Source organism: Oncorhynchus mykiss, chromosome 1, assembly GCF_057628025.1.
Source record: "Oncorhynchus mykiss isolate SJ-2025 chromosome 1, ASM5762802v1, whole genome shotgun sequence".
NCBI classification, from domain to species: Eukaryota; Metazoa; Chordata; class Actinopteri; order Salmoniformes; family Salmonidae; genus Oncorhynchus; species Oncorhynchus mykiss.
The window spans coordinates 80,745,540-80,757,618 of record NC_143022.1 but is presented as its reverse complement, the minus strand read 5'-3'; the positions used below and the strand labels follow the sequence as shown (position 1 = coordinate 80,757,618).

Genomic DNA, 12,079 nt, shown 5'->3' with positions numbered 1-12,079 from the left:
ATGAAATCACCTTGCGGCTTCAGACTTTCCTGTTTGTTATTTAGTTTATACAACCATTCAGCTGAATCATCTGACATGCCTTTAAATTGGCTTCTAATTAGACAGGGAATGGAAGTAACCTCACCCAGCCACATCATGTGTGCTATCTACCTCTCTGCTTTGCGTTCTTTCACCCATCCACAAAAATATGCTGCAGCAAGAGCAATTGTGTGACAAATCGATTTGTCACACAATATGCTGTTCAGTGTGAGGTGCAGCAATTCCATGACCTCAAATCAGTGGTGGGCAGTAACCTCAAGCTCAGTCATAAAATAATGATGGTAGCAGACCACAAGAGTTACTTTATGTAAGTAGAATAAGCACTTGAGCTTGCATTAGGATGTACACTCTAGCAATTGAAGTGAATCCAACCTTTGTGGTTGTGAGCTTGATATTAAGCTGACCTCACGTCATTTATAATCATTCTATATACAGTATATTCAAGACATTTTCAACAAACTTTTGTTGAAGACTGTTTATTTACTTCAAAAGGGGATTTCTGTGCTGGCAAGCACAGTGTCAGAGGTATATAATGAAAACAATGATTACAGTTTAAACTCTTCAACTCGCTCCAACTACTTGTTGAACCGGTGGTATGGGCCAACTCTGCCATAAGGCATAATTATAAATGATGGGGAAAAACATTATGCGGTTACTTCTCAGTCTTTGATGAGACAGCTTCTGGGCGATATGGTTGAACTGGGCCTCTCCTGTCTGCGTCAATGGTGACACAAACCCCTGACAATAGCAGTGACTGTTACTAGAGCGCCCTCTGGTATCAATATATCACTTTTATTCAACATCATTTATATAGCTATAAAACATTACAATGCCCCCCCCCCCCCCCCCCTCAAAATAAAAAAGTAATACATTAGTGACCATTAACATTACAATACACCCTGTTACAGTGTAACACATTTTGCTTTAATAGAAGAGAAATTTCATCGCGTAATTTTGAAGGGCATAAACACTGTGCAGGTTTGTGTAATTTATGATCATGTTCAAGTCATTCTCATAAATATATAGGTAACTTCCAAATGAATGGAAACACGAGTAAATTAAGGATACAAAGTATATAGAAAGCAGGTGCTTCCACACGGGTGTTGTTCCTGAGTTACTTAGCCAATTAACATCCCCTCATGCTTAGGGTCATGTACTGTATATAAACGCTGGGTAGGCCATTATTTTGGCTACCATGGCTAGGCCCCAATAGGATGGCAATGACCCCATCCACAGGGCGCGAGTGGTCAGATGAGCATGAAAACGATGTAAACCATATGCAATCCCAACTGAACACTTATGGGAGATTCTGGAGCGGCACCTAAGACAGCGTTTTCCACCATCATTAACAAAACACTAAATTATAGAATTTCTCGTGGAAGAACGATGTCGTATCCCTCCAATTGAGTTCCAGACACTTGTACTGGTGTTTTGAAGATGTTCTGGCTCTTGGTGGCCCATGAAGACACTTTATGTTGGTGTTCCCTATATTTTGGCAGTTACCCGTATTACACACACACCACTGTTCTACTTGCTGTCATGTTAACAATCACAATTATAGCTCTGGCATCACCTTGGAGCACAACGTAAACCAATGACTTGGGGGGTGTACTAGAATACTGTACACATTAGAATACTGAACAAACCATTCACATTTTCGCTGTGTTTAGACAGGCAGCCCGATTCCAATATTTTTTCCCACTAATTGGTGTTTTGACCAATCAGATCAGCTCTGAAAAAGATCTGATGTGATTGTTCAAAAGACCAGAATTGGGCTGCCTGTGTGAAAATATATATACACACTTACTACATAATCTGTATTCTCAATGCAAATAGCAGCAGCTACAGCATACAATCACATTCTAGACAATTCTGTGCTTCCAACTTTGTGGCAACAGTTTGGGGAAGGCCCTTTCCTGTTCCAGCATGAGAATGCCCCCTGTGCACAAAGCGAGGTCCATACTGAAATGGTTTGTCGAGATCGGTGTGGAAGAACTTGACTGACCTGCACAGAGCCCTGACCTCAACCCCATCGAACACAACTTTGGGATGAATTGAAACTGACTGCGAGCCAGGCCTAATCACCCAACATCATGAAACACACCATTTAAACTACAGGCTTCAAATTGTTAGAAACGGAGAACCTTTGACAGTAATTGTAATTCTCTTCCATTTGATATCAAATGATTCATTGTTACTTTATAATCCCATTTGACATTATCTACATTGCCAAACAGCGATTTTAGAAGGCACTTCACATTTCATTGTACAGTACAAAACGTATCACACAACCCCCACACAGAAACAAAATAACATGAAAAGATTCAAAACATGTGTGCTGTTCCCTGTAAAATGGTCCACCATCCATCATGGGCATGTAGCTAGCCCTGTCCTTGCTTCACCATGGAAACAAGAGGACATCTGATTTGATGTGAGAAAGCACTTGTGTGTGAACAGGCTTCGATAGCCCCTCTCGTCAGATTGTTTTCTCGTTCATAGTGTGAGCGGACCAAGTGATTGGGCGTCACTCTAAAGCGGGAAGGTGGAATAAACGAGTCAGGAGTAGGTTTTCTTGATTGAACACAGTTCTCTATTGAGGGCATTTGGTCAACACAAACACTCCAACATAATCAATGAAAATCTTCCAAGGAAAAACATACATCATCTTCTCCAGATGAAACAAGAACATAATAGGATTATCTTTAATCTACAACAAAAAGTCACAGGCTTGTCACCGTCTTAGTGGTTCTTCCTGGATAGCTCCTCTCGCTCGGTGGCCATCTTCCAGAGATAGTTTTCCCCTTCCCTCTCTGCTGGTTCCATTCTCTCTCTTATAGGGGAAGGAGAGTATGTCATTAGTACCTTCAGCTGTGCTTAATTGCCTCTGGTTACCTTGTCTCCCATGCCTTGTTGGGCTACTATCCGTGAGCCCAGCCTGCCCTCTGGTGGTCCTTCCACAATAGTCACTGATTTAGTTTGTGGCTTGTTTTCAATTGGTCCTCTTCAAACAAAGTGTCTGTAAAAGGGAACACAAACCAACCCCCAAGATACAGAATGTTAAGCATTGTTCTTTTTAAGAGCATTGTAAATGTACATTTGGATAGGGCGTAACTAGTCATGCTTGACCATCCTTCTCGTCCTGTCTCGACTATTGGAATTCTGGAGAACTTCAGTATTGTTTTCAGCGCTTGTATTTGATTGGCTCTGAGTAGAAATTACATTCCCCCTCAGGAGAGGCATTTCCTTTTTCTCTTGATTTTGTCTGTGTCTCTTTTCTTACCGTGTCAGCCAATGTTTTTGTAGTCTTTGCGACATTAGTTTTGTATCTTATGCTTGCTAGCCTGTTGAAAATCAGAAAACATTTCAGAAACACAAACCCTGTTCGGCGCTCCACCGATACAAAATATGTAAATATGTAATTGGTTTTGTGGGCAAGCCCTGCCATACTCCACTCCTTTTTATCTTTTTCCTGAGGAGAACTTCCCCAGGTCTTCAAACTACGTGAGAAGCCCGGCATCCGAGGCTAGGGCCGTAACTAACCCAATATGGTTTGGGGATTCGAACCGGAGACCTTTCGGTTACTGTCCCTACGCTCTTAACCGCTAGGCTATCAACTGCCCGCAAACCAAGTGCAGCACGAGCTTCAGGGGCTCAAGTGAATACCATACAATCTGACAGAAGGCAAAACAAAACTTCTATATACCACATTTTCAACACTTACAGAAAGCCCAAAGTGGTCCTTGTACTTGATAAACTACAATCTTGATGATTTCTTTGTCCATCATCATATTAATTATATTCTGCCGACGTACCGTAGAGGGCAAAAGAGGGGCCAGGATCCCTCCGACTCAGCAGGACATTGAGCAGACCCCAAGACCAGCGTTCCTGACATCAAGAAAAAGCAAAGAACGTTTTCTTAAGTACCTCTTCAACATACTGTACAAAAACATATTGCATTTCGAGAACTTCAATTGAAATGCAGAAGTTCATTGAAGCCAAAATTAAAAAACAGCGCCCTCTACTGTACTATATAAAAGTAATTTTGTGGGATCTGTTAGTGGGCTCTGTCTGCACTGCACTCACTTTATAACAGTGGGTTACAGTTCAGTAGCGTAGACGCACACTGACGCACTGACCAACAGCTTTCCTAAAAAGAAAATCTAAAGAGGTAGCATTGAACACAGTCCCTAAATAATAAAGACAGGGTAACAAAGCTTTAAAAAAACACATTATGAATAAAAATGTATATTCTGCCAGACTGTAGATGGGATGCCCTTACCAGCGTTTACTGGGATTAACATAGTGCATAGATATAACCCCAGAAAGCTAGCCATGTTTTCCTTCTCCCAGACCTAAAAACAAGCATACATTCTAACTGTCTAGCACAGGTGTGATGAGAATAACAGTCTTGTGAAACTATTACAATTAAACGTTTTTTATTTTTAACCACAAAACAAGACATTTATTCAGTGCACCACTGACACACTTCAATTCATAGGATATCATGACAGGTGGTGAGAATCTTACCACTGCTTGTATATGAAATAGATACAGAGAGGGTAGGCCGGGAGCTCCACCAATCCATACATGACAACACTGAAGTAGCGGTTCCCATCGTCCTCACTGGCATTCACGATGAGCCCATTGTACACCAGGCTGCAGGAATACCTAGAGCACATCCAGAGACAGCATCAATTTATGGTCATTCGTGTTTGCCGTCTTCAGTGTGAAAGGTCTTTAAAACGATGTATACTGAACTGAAAAGCATCATTGTGAGCTGTTGACACTGTCCATGTGCATGTTAATGACATGGTAAAAAGCGAGTCCCTTTGTGGTTTCCCAGTGGTTCAGGTTATGGTCTGTATGCTCACCAGACATACATGACACCACGGTCCTCCAGCGGAGCACTAGGTGGGTGACGAGACCGAGGAGACCAGGGCCATCGTTGTCCTAGTTACATCTTGACGAAGCCAGGACACCTGCGGAGCTTCACTTTGGCTGTGGCGTTGCCGTTCCCATTCCGCACGGCCATGTACTGCAGAACCTCCTCCGCCTGCTCCGTGTAATCACGGGAATACAGCCAGCGGGGAGACTCCGGGAGAGTCCTGCCTCAGCCCGAAAAACAGGAACAAGACAAAGACAGGTGACAAAATGGGCATCTTGCCATTTGTTCTATCAGCAAACTGCAGTCTCACATATGGGGTCAAATGTATTGGGAAAGGTGTCAGTCAATCCTTTAATGCAAAGGTCATATTAGCAAGGTCCCTGAAAAACACAAACACCAAAAACTAAATTGAAATAGTTGGGACAAAACACTTTCCAATAGTGCCAGACCACCATCTTATTTCACTTTGTTCCCTCTGACTCTTCTTTACTACGATTTACCCTTGTCGAATCCTAGTCCCACCCTCCTCCGTTACTGTAGCTGTGTCTGACAAACATCTGTCAGTGTCATGATGATTATTTGTACCTGTCATGGCCCAGTAGGCCTTGCCCACATACTCCTGAGTAAGCACGAAACAGACGAGGGACATTCCCCCATTCATTTGACCCATTAGCAGGCAGGACAACGCAAACGCCTCATAGCTGGGAGCAAAGGCTGTGGCATAACCAAAACAAAACATCGAAGAACAGAGCTGGGAGAGAGAGAGACCGAGAGAGAAGCAGAGAGAGAGAGAAACAGTGGGTCAATCAAACAGAAAGTCAGTAGAAGAGCATATTATCAACGCACTAGCAGTCTACGGCCAATTGTTGTTGTTTTTTTATGATGAATGATGAGGCCTAACCATATCTCTGAGATTTTTACCAGTGACACTACTATTAGCTGGGCTGAAAAGCAGACTACATCATATTAGCCTGTCAACTACTTCATAGGATATGGATTATGATCATAATATGTAAAGTTGTGAGCGTCATTCTCCTCACCTGTTAGGAAGACTGGTTTCCTTTCAATCTTGTCAGAGAGGGGTCCAAACAAACATTACCAACCAAGACCCCAGCGAAGAACAAAGAGCCTGCCAAACTGACCTGTTGGTTTATAAGGAACCACTAAGAGAAAGGAAGGACAGAGACTGGAAGACGTCATTCATATATTTTCCAGCGTCTAGAGTATTTGGAAATATGTTCAATTCCATACAAGTGTGAATGACACTACATTCTCAAGCACAGCACAGTTCCCATTGAATCATGAACAGTGGCCTCTCTCTATCGTGACGATAGAGTTGACGTCCTCTGTAAATGTAACGTGTTTGATGAGCTCCTCATGGTTGGTGTAGTCACCTTGTTCAATGTGGTATTCTGGTACAGCTCCAACACAAGCAATGAGCATGCACTGGCATGCCATACACACCTGGAAAACAAAACCAAGCTGAGTGTCAAGCAAGTAATACAGGCCTAGCTAGCCAAGTGATCTATCCATCACTGGTATTTAGTTATCTGGTGCTTGCATTTACCTTTCACATATTCAGCAATTCAACAGCTTGAGCTGCCACTTTGTGGGGTTAACTAAGGGATGGGCTCAAATCCTCTGAACAGACTGACAGTCTATGAATTTGGCATGGTGGTTTTAAAAACATTTTAGATCCACAGCACACATTGTTTGTTTACAAACACTTAGATTGACAACAAAAACAAACTACAATCTTAAGAGTTTGGGTTTTGATAGGATCAGCCCTTGATCATGAGTCATGACTCGCAATTCCATTACATCACACATAAGAGTCATTGGACAAAGGCGTCTTCTGTACGGGGGAGTTTTGTTAAGAGCCCCATAGGCTCGGCCTGAACATTGACATGCACCACTTGCGGCACGGTTTTGGAAACATAAAGACCTTGTCTTTCATATCAGCGAGAAATCTTTTTTTTAATACATACAGTTAAACTGATACACACCTTTATAGGGTTAGTGTTCCCTCGCGGCCATATCTCCATGTTACAGTGCATGCTTACAGAAGACAGACTGAAGACAGAGGAACCACTTGTGCTAATTAGCCATCTAGAATGCTCCGAACACCTGCGTGTAACAGAATAAAGCCTCCAGAAACGTGTTGTCACTGAAAACTGTCGGCTCTAACTGTGATAAAGCCGGTTGAAACAGTGGACAGTAAGTGTGTATTTTGCATTTGTGAAATTATTTTGATGGGATATGAAAGTAAAGGGCTTTATGAATCTGTTGCAATTGAGAATTGATTCGTTTAGATGGAGTACTTTGTTTTGGCTACCAGAGCCAGTATACCTGAAAATAACATACAATGCTTTAGAAAGTATTCATACCCCTTGACTTATTACACATTTTGTTGTGTTACAGCCTGAATTCAAAATGGATTAAACTATATTTTTTCTCTCACCCATCTACACACAATACTGCATAATGAAAGTGAAAACATGTTTTTAGAAGTTTGTACAAATTTATTGTAAAATGAAATATAGAAGTCTAATTTACAAAACTATTCGCACCCGAGTCAATACTTTGTAGAAGCACCTTTGGCGGCGATTACAGCTGTGAGTCTTTTGGGGGTAAGTCTCTTAGAGCCTTGCACACTTGGATTGTATAATATTTGCCCATTATAATATAAAAAAAAATTCTAGCACTGTCAAGTTAATTGTTGATCATTGGAAGACTGCCATTTTGAAGCCTTGTCATAGATTTAAGCCAATTTACGTCAAAACTGTAACTAGACCACTCGGGAACATTCAGTGTCGTATTGGTAAGCAACTCCAGTGTAGATTTGGCCTTGTGTTTTGGGTTATTGTCCTGTTGAAAGGTGAATTGATCTCCCTGTGTCTGTTGGAAAGTTTTCCTCTAGGATTGTGCATGTGCGTATAGCTGTATTCCGTGTATTTATTTTTTTTAAACTCCCTAGACCTTGCCGATGACAAGAATACCCATAACATGATGCAGCCACAACCAAAATATGAAGAGTGGTACTCAGGGATGTGCTGTGTTGGATTCAGGACAAAAAGTGAATGTCCTTTTTTTGCAGTATTAACAAAGTGCCTTTGCAAACAGGATTCATGTTTTGGAATATTGTTATAACTCTGTACAAGCTTCTTTCTTTGTAGGTTAGTATTTTGAAGTAACTACAATGTTGTTGATCCATCCCCAGTTCTCTCATATCACAACCATTAAACTCTTTAACTGTTTTAAAATCACCATTGGCCTCATGGTGATATCCCTGACCACTTTCTTCCTCTCCAGCAACTGAGTTAGGAAGGATGTAAAGTACTTAAGTAGGGTGTAAAGGGTGTAAAGTACTTAAGTAAAAATACTTTAAAGTACTACTCAATTAGTTTCTGTACTTTAGTATTTATATTTTTGACTACTTTTACTTCAATACATTTCTAAAGAAAATAATGTACTTCTCACTACATACAATTTCCCTGACACCCAATAATACTTGTTACATTTTGAATGCTTATCAAGATAAATTCCTTGGTCATCTCTACTGCCTCTGATCTGCCGGACTCACTAAACACATGATTTCTTTGTTAATTATGTGTGAGTTTTGAAGTGTACCCCTGGCTATCTGTAAATATATATATTTTTTAAACAAGAAAATAGTGCTTGAGTATATTTTAGCAATTACATAAACATTTTTATTTATTTGACCTTTATTTAACCAGGTTGGCTAGTTGAGAACAAGTTCTCATTTACAACTGCGACCTGGCCAAGATAAAGCATAGCAGTGTGAACAGACAGCAACACAGAGTTACACATGGAGTAAACAATTAACAAGTCAATAACACAGTAGGAAAAAAGAGGGAAAAAAGTCTATATACATTGTGTGCAAAAGGCATGAGGTAGGCAAATAATTAAAATTTTGCAGATTAACACTGGAGTGATTAATGAACAGATGGTCATGTACAGGTAGAGATACTGGTGTGCAAAAGAGCAGAAAAGTAAATAAATAAACATTATGGGGATGAGGTAGGTAAATTGGGTGGGCTATTTACCAATAGACTATGTACAGCAGCAGCGACCGGTTAGCTGCTCAGATAGCAGATGTTTGAAGTTGGTGAGGGAGATAAGTCTCCAACTTCAGCGATTTTTGCAATAAGTTCCAGTCACAGGCAGCAGAGAACTGGAACGAAAGGCGGCCAAATGAGGTGTTGGCTTTAGGGATGATCAGTGAGATAGCACGCGCTCCAGCAGGTGTACGGGTGGGTGTTGCCATCGTGACCAGTGAACTGAGATAAGGCGGAGCTTTACCTAGCATGGACTTGTAGATGACCTGGAGCCAGTGGGTCTGGCGACGAATATGTAGCGAGGGCCAGCCGACTAGAGCATACAGGTTGCAGTGGTGGGTGGTATAAGGTGCTTTAGTAACAAAACGGATGGCACTGTGATAAACTGAGTAGAGTATTGGAAGCTATTTCGTAAATGACATCGCCGAAGTCGAGGATCGGTAGGATAGTCAGTTTTACTAGGGTAAGTTTGGCGGCGTGAGTGAAGGAGGCTTTGTTGCGGAATAGAAAGCCGACTCTAGATTTGATTTTAGATTGGAGATGTTTGATATGAGTCTGGAAGGAGAGTTTACAGTCTAGCCAGACACCTAGGTACTTATAGATGTCCACATATTCTAGGTCGGAACCATCCAGGGTGGTGATGCTAGTCGGCGTGCGGGTACAGGCAGCGAACGGTTGAAAAGTATGCATTTGGTTGTACTAGCGTTTAAGAGCAGTTGGAGGCCACGGAAGGAGTGTTGTATGGCGTTGAAGCTCGTTTGGAGGTTAGATAGCACTGTGTCGAAGGAAGGGCCGGAAGTATACAGAATGGTGTCGTCTGCGTAGAGGTGGATCAGGGAATCGCCCGCAGCAAGAGCAACATCATTGATATATAGAGAAAAGAGTCGACCCGAGAATTTAACCCTGTGGCTGCCAGAGGACCGGACAACAGGCCCTCCGATTTGACACACTGAACTCTGTCTGCAAAGTAGTTGGTGAACCAGGCAAGGCAGTCATTAGAAAAACCGAGGCTACTGAGTCTGCCGATAAGAATATGGTGATTGACAGAGTCGAAAGCCTTGGCCAGGTCGATGAAGACGGCTGCACAGTACTGTCTTTTATCGATGGCGGTTATGATATCGTTTAGTACCTTGAGCGTGGCTGAGGTGCACCCGTGACCGGCTCGGAAACCAGATTGCACAGCGGAGAAGGTACGGTGAGATTCGAGATGGTCAGTGACCTGTTTGTTGACTTGGCTTTCGAAGACCTTAGATAGGCAGGGCAGGATGGATATAGGTCTGTAACAGTTTGGGTCCAGGGTGTCTCCCCCTTTGAAGAGGGGGATGACTGCGGCAGCTTTCCAGTCCTTGGGGGATCTCAGACGATATGAAAGAGAGGTTGAACAGGCTGGTAATAGGGGTTGAGACAATGGCGGCGGATAGTTTCAGAAATAGAGGGTCCAGATTGTCAAGCCCAGCTGATTTGTAGGAGTCCAGGTTTTGCCGCTCTTTCAGAACATCTGCTATCTGGATTTGGGTAAAGGAGAACCTGGAGAGGCTTGGGCAAGTACAGCCGTTGAGAAATGTGGTGACCGTGTTACCTAGCCTCAGTGCAGTGTGCAGCTGGGAGGAGGTGCTCTTGTTCTCCACGGACTTTACAGTGTCCCAGAACTTTTTGGAGTTAGAGCTACAGGATGCAAATTTATACGTGAATACGTGTTGACTCAAGACATTTCAGCTTTTTATTCTTGCAAATACATTTCTAAAAATGTATTAAACAAAATTCCACTTTACATTGAGATATTGTGTGGAGATCAGTGACAGAAATGATCCATTTTGAATACAGGCTGTAACACAACAAAATGTAAAGGGGTGTGAATACTTTCTGAAGGCACTAAGGTCCTTGGGCCAATAAGGAGTAATGGTAGGTTCATTAGGAGTACATATTGGGCTATGGTAGGATGAGAGTTATATTCTTCAAAAATTAATTAGTATAATTGAAATGGTCATTGAACAGCGGGAAATCGTGCAGACTGTGCTGTAGCGTTAATGCTTATGCAAATGACTGGAGAGTTAACTAGTTAGCTAAGATTCAACAAGATGCTTCTGGGATTTCATTATCTCTGTCAGAATAACATTAGCAGCGACGGATATACTACTATCTGGCTTTCCCTACTTAGTATATGTAAATTGTTCAAAGGAAATGAAGATAGCTAGCTAATACAGCTTGCTAGTTATAAAGCAAGGTGAAGGTAATAAATTAGCTAGCTGGAGTGGCTTTTTCTATATGACGGCGCGGCGTCATATATAGGGTTAGGGTGGCATTATGTTATAATACATACATAGCTAGTAATAATTCCATTTAGCAGATGCTTTTATCCAAAGCATCGTATGTCCTCCAAAGCAAGGGACGTTCATAAAACAAACCTGTAGCAACACAAGAATCAACACCACGGAGGGTCAAACTAGGCAAACTTTTCGCAGACGTGGATTGCTATCGAATTTATCTAGGAAAGGTGATTGGTTCCCCAGTCTCCTTGAACAAAAAAGAAAAAAAAGCGCATATGGCTGGAGATTTAACTTCAGGACAAAATTGAATGGTCTAAAACAGGTTTCTCCAACCTTGTTCCTGGAGAGCTACCGTTCTGTATATTCATTCCAATCCTAATCCAACACAGTCTCATAATTATCTGGTTGATAAACTAAATCAGGTTAGTTACAACTGGGGTTGGAGCGAAAACCTACAGGAGGATAACTCCAGGAATAGCGTCATTGTCTAAAATAAACTAATTCCGCCTATACAGGCGATGCTAAACAAACGCGCCAAATCAAAGCACATTTGTCTGGAAAACGTAGCTATATTAGTCGGAACTAGGAAACTCAGAAATGTCCGCCTTACTATCTGGGTGTAGTTACACCAGTTTCTAAACCCAAAGGCAGACCTGGCCGATGTTTGGGTTTAGAATAGTCAAAGAGAAGTGAAACATTCTTCCTTATTTTCGGATTTTCTCGAAATCTAAAGGCACAACCTAGATTCCAGCCAATCTGTTTAATTGAACATGTTTTTACGCCAACCCCGTGAGTGACAAAATTACACG

At 41.8% G+C, this 12,079-nt stretch overlaps 1 long non-coding RNA gene across 1 annotated transcript; it reads right to left on the bottom strand.

The window, feature by feature from the left end:
• Positions 1-499: 499 nt before the first annotated feature.
• LOC110532710 (uncharacterized) lies at positions 500-6,390 on the bottom strand. The gene is made up of 4 exons (XR_016483116.1): positions 4,911-6,390; positions 4,567-4,707; positions 3,852-3,924; positions 500-3,055 (listed from the first exon to the last, which is right to left on the bottom strand). It is a non-coding gene; the product is annotated as an uncharacterized LOC110532710 (long non-coding RNA).
• Positions 6,391-12,079: the final 5,689 nt, after the last annotated feature.